We start from the raw sequence: 8206 nt of genomic DNA, 5'->3' as shown, positions 1-8206 counted from the left end.
GGTGCGACAGGGGCTTCCCAGACACATGGTCTTCGGTAGCATTCCAGAAACACGAGGGAGGAGAAAGAAAAAATTATTTCTTCCCTTCTACTGAAATATTCAGGCAGCTTAATGCATTAGTGCTTTTTTTCTTAACATGTTCAAATTTCAACACTTTTCATTATTTGAACATTTGTGTCCAGCACTCGCTTTGTATTAAACCTCCTTGTCTACATGTAAAACTGACCTTTTGTTTTTGAGCAGATCTGTCTCCATCAGACGGTTTGATGACTCGCACAGGTTCGAGGACACTGGGGAGAGGAATTGGTAGGAGCTGTGGTCAACAGCTCAGAGGTGGATTTAACGGGAGTGCACCAGGCTTGTGCCTTGGGCCCCTTAGGGGACTAATATTTTTTTCTGCACTGGGGCCTCAGCCGACCTTAATCTGCCTCTGGCTGTGGTGGTGGTTTTCTGATGGTTATAAGAAAGCTAGACCATTTAAAGCTGACACCAGAGACCTGACAGGGACTCATAAACTGTATTAAGCATTTTTCCTTTGCTTTTGACCTTATGTGTAGTTATGATGCCAGATTAGAATTATAGTAGCTTCAAGTTATATTAAATGACATTTTGCTTTCTGTAATACTGTTATAAAACAAAATCGGTTTATTCTCTAAAAAAATGACAATTTCTGCTTTTATTTTATTAGTTACCTCGGTTTCATATACAGCTTCAAAGAATGCTGAGAGAGAACGCTTGTTGGCTAAGTACAGAACCACTGAAAAAATGAGGGACCCTGGTTTTTAAGTAAAAAAGGAAAATGAAAAGTAATGGCTAAATGACAGTATCTTTCCCAATGTTCATAAAAAATATGGTTCTGAGACTTAATAGGTTTTGGGATCTAAATATTCTTTTTGTCCAGCTCAAAAACTTTTAATATGTCCTTATATTTTCCTCTGCCCTTATGTTATTAAATAATGATTGAATTTTCTGAATTTATTCTGTCTTTTAATTAGTCTTTCTCACCATATTTTTCTGTCCCTTTACATTACATGCATTGAGATTCAATAATTCAAACATGCAGATTGATTTAGAGTTCAACCCTGTTTCTTTAGATATTCTATTAATAATGTTAATAACTTTTGTTACTTTTCAAGACCTCGTTTTTTGTTCTTTTATAGGAATGTGATTTTTCTTATAAATATAATAGTTTATAAAAGTTTTCTGAAAATACTAACATATTTTTTAAGCTATTTTATGATTTATGTATTAACTGTTTTCATCAGTTAATGTTTTTTCAATTAGATCAGTATTGTACATCTTAGTCATGCTAATAATATTTTTCTGATCTGATGCTTGTTAGTTCTTGGTTACTGCTTATATTTATATTTTATTTATAAAAAATGGACCAAATTTATTAATTTTAAAAAATAAATTGCAATTCTAACATTAGCAGTCACAATTACTTGGATTACAGGGTAATTATGGACAATGTGCCAGATTTCATCCTCTTGACAAGATACCTAGCTTGCTTACACCTCAGTTTTCTCTGTCCCCCAGGGCTCTTCTCATCAGTCCCATGTAAAAGACCTGTTCGATTTAGGAAGCTTTTGTTCTGCCTTTAGCCTGGAAACAAATACTACTTTTGGCTGCTTTGAAAAGTCCAATACTTCTTTAATGTTTTAATTGACTATGCTATAGCAGCTTGATGAAGACCATTCTGTTTCTAGAACCTCTTCTCTATGATCATGGGCTTTTCTCCTGATTTTCCATGGTCTCCTCTTCCACAGGAAAAGAGTAGCTGCATTTTTATATAAACTTGCTCTTTATGAGCATGTATTTCTTAGTTTCTCATGAATGCTGCTGAAAACTGCTTCAGTTATCCAGTGTTGTTGGGGATGTGATTTTCTTCTGCCCATGTCTTTTGTTATGTATAAGCAAGTCTTTAGAAAGAGCAGAAAGATGCATCTGTGTGTCTGGTAAGTCATCTGGTTTTTAGGTAACACTAAAGAGAACCATGTGATAGAGGAAAAGTTTATGTTATATAGTAAGAAGAGGTTAGATGGTGGTAATGCTGTATGATGAGACAAAGGACTCATCATGAAAGTGGCATTTAAAATCATCGTTCTCTAATGATTAGTGATGTTGAACATTTTTTCATCTGTCTATTAGCCTGTCTGTATGTCCTCTTTGGAGATGTGTCTATTCATTTCTTTTGCCCATTTTTTCATTGGATTGTTTGTCTTCCTGGTGTTGAGTTTTACAAGTTCTTTATAAATTTTGTTTATTAACCCCTTATCAGACATATTGTCAAATATGTTCCCCCATTGTGTGCTTTGTCTTTTTTTTTTAAACATTTTTTTTTAATTCCAGGTGTTTTTTTTTAATTAATTTATTTATTTTAGAGAGGAGAGGGAGAGACAGAGAGAGAGAAGGGGGGGAGAAGCTGGAAGCATCAACTTCCATATGTGCCTTGACCAGGCAAGCCCAGGGTTTCAAACCGGCGACCTCAGCATTTCCAGGTCGATGCTTTATCCATTGCGTCATCACAGGTCAGGCCTGTGCTTTGTCTTCTTATTCTGTTCATATTTGTTAGAATTAATTGGAGTCTGAAAAGACCAGTGTAACAGGCTTTACTGAAAGGAAACCTGCTGGCTATCTCCTAAGGGAGAGTCGCGCTAGGCACAACCAGGACCGTGCTTTTTTAAGGGTTAGGGGAGGGGGAGTAGGAAGGGCTGTGGGGCATTAGCCGATTGGCTGCTGGACAAAGAATGGTCTTTTATGGATGTTTGAGTATGTTTAACTTCTAGCGGTTTTCAATCATCCAGGACTTCTCAGATTGTGACATCAGACATTCCTTTGTGGTTGGTCATCTGCCGCAAGCCCTGACATGTAACTCGTGCCAGCAGGGTGAAAGAAATGAAACCTAAGAATATTGTCTTTAGCTGTACAAAAGCTTTTTAATTTGATATAGTCCCATTTGTTTATCCTGTCTTTTATTTCCTTTGCTTGTAGAGATAAATCAGCAAATATTTTGCTAATCATTATAAAAATGCAAATTAAAACCACAATGAGATACCACCTCACACCAGTCAGAATGGCGCTCATCAGCAAAACAACACAGAATAAGTGCTGTGGAGGATGTGGAGAAAAGGGAACCCTCCTGCACTGCTGGTGGGAATGCAGACTGGTGCAGCCACTGTGGAAAACAGTATGGAGATTCCTCAAAATACTAAAAATGGAACTGCCTTTTGACCCAGCTATCCCACTTTTAGGAATGTATCCCAAGAACACCATATCAGTGATTCAAAAAAAGAAATGCACCCCCATGTTTATAGCAGCACTGTTCACAATAGCAAAGATCTGGAATCAGCCCAAGTGTCCGTCAGTGGATGAGTGGATTAAAAAGCAGTGGTACATATATACTATAGAATACTTTGAGGCCATGAAAAAGAAGGAAATCTTATTCGCAACAACATGGATGGACCTGGAAACTATTATGTCAAGTGAAATAAGCCAGGCATAGAAAGAAAAATATCATATGACCTCACTCATTTGAGGAATCCAAGGAACAATGTGAACTAAGGAACAGAATTAAACCTGAAAGGAAGGGGGGAGGGAGCTGTTGGGAGGGTGGTCATCCCAAGGGAGTAGCCTCTGAGGGTCAGGACTGGGAGGAGCCCATTGTGGGCTGAGAATAGAGAAAGGGGGCAAGGGAGATGTTGAGGGGAATATGGGGGAGGGGGGATGCACTAGAATCTATGTAAACTCAATAAATTAAATTAAAAAATACTTAAAAATAAATAAAATCATTCTTGTAGGTGAGTTAACAATGCCTCCTGGTTTGCCTGGGACACTTACCATTATAGCACAGAAATTCACACATTCTGTGAACACCCTCAGTCCCAGGCATACCTGAGAGATTGATCACCATACCATGGGATGCATTTTCAGAACCAATAGATATGGGAAGGAAAACTGAGCTCTCACTGTGCATAGAGAGTAAGGACCATGCTAATATTGTGATCTGGAGTAAAAGAATGAGAGTTATTAAGTGTTGAGTTCTCAGTTTGTAATTTAGTTTTTAGGCTAAAAAATTAACATTGTAATGTTAACATTTAATATTATATTTATGATGGGTCACAATTTCTTTAAGAACATCATCAAAATATCTAATGTCCTTGGTGAGTAACTGACCCTTGATAGGTCACTAGGGAAGAGTAATTTTTTAACTATGGTTGTCATTTTTTTTCTGGGGTGATTATTTCTTTAAGAAAAATAGGCTCTGTCTTAGTTCAAAATACCACAGACTATGGTGGGTTAAAAACCAAACATTTTTCTCTCACAATTATAGAGGCTGGGAAGTCCAAGATCAAGACACTAGCAAGTTGGTGTGTGACGAGGAACTTTTTTCTAGTTTGCAGAGAGCCATCTGCTTATTGTGTCTTCACCTGTCAGAGGGGTGAGGGAGGAAAGAAAGAGAGAGGGGAACATGGAAGAGAGTGGAAACAAGCACTCTTATTTATAAGGACACTGATTCCACTTATGAGGGCTTCACCTTCAGGACCTCATTTAAACCTAACTGCTTCCAAAAGGGCTCACCTCCTGTACCGTATGTAGAAAAATGGCCAGGAATAAGACTGTTGTCCTGAGACAATCAATGATGCGGACTTTGGAACCCCAAGTCCTGAAGGGGCAGATGGCTGCCCGCAAGCACTGATAAGATTGTTTAGGAAGCAGCTGATCCCCATAGTCTTTTCCTGCATACCTGAAAGCTATTGTTTAATCATCTTTCTTTGCACCTGAATCCATTCTAGGCTAATTTGACTCAGGCTCTGCTAATTTGCTTGATGAGAAAAGACAGGAATAAATACGATGAGGCTGCAGATATCTGGGCTCTCAGTCCTAGAGGTTGGGAGTGCCCTGTACCCATCTTTTCTCTATGTTGTGTCTTGCATGTGTTTTCTTAAGTCTTGCAGCGCCTTCCTTTCATGCACACCCATTGCCGACCTGGTTGCGGCAACCATACATTGGGGGTGAGGTTTCAACTTATAAATTTGAGGACAAACATTCCGTCTGTAGCATGATCTTAATAACTATATGGGAATGATGCTAATTAGAAAGCTAAATTATTAATTGAGAGTGGGCTATCAAATTATTCAATTCATAAAAATATAGTTTAGAAAAGACTCATCTTTCTTAGGGAGTTGGTTCATGTAGCTAAGCAAATAAAAAATAAATGTACTGGCCCTGGCCGGTTGGCTCAGCGGTAGAGCGTCAGCCTAGCGTGCGGAGGACCCGGGTTTGATTCCCGGCCAGGGCACACAGGAGAAGCGCCCATTTGCTTCTCCACCCCTCCGCAGTGCTTTCCTCTCTGTCTCTCTCTTCCCCTCCCGCAGCCAAGGCTTCATTGGAGCAGAGATGGCCCGGGCGCTGGGGATGGCTCTGTGGCCTCTGCCTCAGGTGCTAGAGTGGCTCTGGTCGCAATATGGCGACGCCCAGGATGGGCAGAGCATCGCCCCCTGGTGGGCAGAGCGTCGCCCCTGGTGGGCATCCCGGGTGGATCCCGGTCAGGCGCATGCGGGAGTCTGTCTGACTGTCTCTCCCTGTTTCCAGCTTCAGAAAAATGAAAAAATGAAAAGAAAAAAAAAAAAAATAAAATAAATGTACTTAATTCCTACACATTTATTTTTTTAGTAAATTAAAAAAAAACAAATACCACAGTTATTGGAGATGTAATTATATAGTGTTGGGGAAAGATTAAAAATATGTTTTTACATTTTTGGACCAGATAGTTTACTCTTCTCCCTTACATGGGTGCTATTAGCTATACAATTCAAATTTACTTTCTAAAATCAAACTTCTCTTCTAGTTATTAATCAATTCACAGTATCCATTTTTAAAACTGTTTGTTGACCCTCAACCCTTGATTTCCATATTTCCAAGCACACTGTGAACACTGCATGACACTTTTACAATATTCAATAGCTCAGTGTTCAATAATAGATCATCTTGTGTTTGTACATCTGGGTTGTTAATTCCTGCATAGTGTATTGATTTCTGTCACATGTTCTGAATATGCTCTTTTAACCTTGCTGGTTATACCTTTCCCTAGTTGTCTACTATGTCTATTTTACTTTAAAGGCAAGATTGTCCATTTTCCACAATTACCTAAAAATCACCATTTTGAAGCTAAATTTTAAAAGATGTTATGTTCATTCAATACAGGTGACCAAAAACTAATCTATTGTAGTTACCTCAAACTGAAACAACAAATAACTTGGTACAATTGAAGTATGATATTATTGAGTAGACATTCAAAATAGTAAATACAATAATACTTCTTTTAGATTTGTGAGTAAAGACAGCCTAAAATATGAGAAAATTAATCTTATTTTGAAGTTCTAATATCTTTACTATACATAGTACTCATAACAGACTATCAAGTATGCAATTGTAAGTTGTCTCACTATAACTTCTGGTTATAAGATAATATTTTTACTGAATTTATTGGGGTGATATTAGTTAATAAAATTATATAGGTTTCAGGTGAACAATTCTATAATACATCATCTATCATATTGTGTGTTCATCACCCAAATCTAGCTCCCCTCTATCACCACTTGTCTCACCTTCACCTCTTCCGTCTCCCCCACTCCCATGTCCCTCTTGTAATACCCATGCTGTTGTCTGTGACTATGAGTTGTTTTTTGTTTTTGTTTTTGCTTAATCGTTTAACTTTTTTTCACCCAGCCCCTCCAACCCCTATCTCTTCTGACAGCTGTCTGTTCTCTGTATCTATGAGTATGTTTCTATTAATTCCTTTATTTTCTTATTGGATTCTACATATAAGTGAAATCATACAGTATCTGTCTTCCTCTGACTTGCTTATTTTACTTGCATAATACTCTCCAGGTCTATCCATACTGCCATAAAAGTTACAATTTTGTTTTTTTTAATGGCTGAGTAGTATCACATTACTTCTGAAAATATATCCAAAGAAACCCAAAACATTAATTCAAAAAATAAAATGTATTCACCCCTATGTTCATTGCAGTGTTATTAACACTAGCCAAGATTTGGAAGCAACCCAAGTGCCCATGACTGTATGAGTAAATAAAAAGCTGTGTTATACTTACACAATGGGATACTACTCAGTCATAAAAAAGATAATGTGGTTTTGTTGATTTGAGCTGAGAAGGGAACTAAAGTAAATGTTATTGAAGGGAAGACCAAATCAGTAGATTTGAGTCTAAGTCTCTCTCTCTTTTTTTTTAATACTAACATGAGACTGCCTATGAGAATAGTGGTTTTCAATAAAAGTTTAAGGTAAAAATTAAGCATAGCTGAGTTTGACTGTTTTTATACAAAGAAAACAAATTTCAAATATTTGATTTAAAATATTATTCCAGTTCAGTTTTGTTATTAAATAACTAACTTGAGTAGCTCACATAGTTTTCTTTCCAAAATGTGAGTTGGAAGTATGTGTTCATAATTCTGCAATATTTCTATTTCTAAATAAAAAATATATTTCCCTTTGTTGAATATAACTTTTGTTACCCTGTTAGTTGGGATAAGGTGAGATTAAGGCCAGTAAGGTCAAAATATGTCACGACTGGGAGTACCATCAGGGCTATTGGAAAAATACAGCTACAGCTTGAAATCATTATTTGAAATAAGTGGCATTTCGTGTATAAAGAGAATACAGTTACCATAAGCAAAAAGGATAAAGTCAAGGACAAAAGTTTATAATTTATATTCAAGGTTTTAAGTCCAAATATGAAAACTGGGAAAAGGCAGGGTTGGGCGTGCGGTCCCAATCCCCGTAGTGTAGGGAGGCAGAGCAGTGGGCTCCGCCCCTCCGTGTCATGTCTTCGGTGCCTATGGTTTTCATCCGCCGGTTCTATCTTCAGGCGCCGGGACACGGAAAAAAACAAAACAAAACTGGAAAAAAAGAAAGTCAGTGTAGCTTATGGTCATTCTTTAACTAATAATTATTGAAAATATATGCAGTTTTAATTTATGGCTTACCAATTCTTCTGGTGATATTCTTTTTCAGTAATTGTGACACTTTTATATTTCTCTCCCAAAATTTTCTATTTTGTTGTTGTGAGCCCCACCCATAATTCTGTCTTTGAATATATTTTTCCTCCTAAGTTTGTTTTCTCAATTTCCTTCTTTTCTTTTTATATTTTCTCTTTTGGTACCATACCCTTTCCATATTTCA

General features: G+C 37.3%; 1 pseudogene; it reads left to right on the top strand.

Annotated features, from left to right (window-relative positions):
• The first annotated feature begins 7765 nt into the window (after positions 1-7765).
• Positions 7766-7906, top strand: LOC136307189 (small nucleolar RNA SNORA57; annotated as a pseudogene).
• The last annotated feature ends 300 nt before the right edge of the window (positions 7907-8206 follow it).

Source organism: Saccopteryx bilineata, chromosome 5, assembly GCF_036850765.1.
Source record: "Saccopteryx bilineata isolate mSacBil1 chromosome 5, mSacBil1_pri_phased_curated, whole genome shotgun sequence".
NCBI classification, from domain to species: Eukaryota; Metazoa; Chordata; class Mammalia; order Chiroptera; family Emballonuridae; genus Saccopteryx; species Saccopteryx bilineata.
The sequence above is the reverse complement of the archived record's forward strand: the minus strand, read 5'-3'. Positions and strand labels throughout refer to the sequence as shown.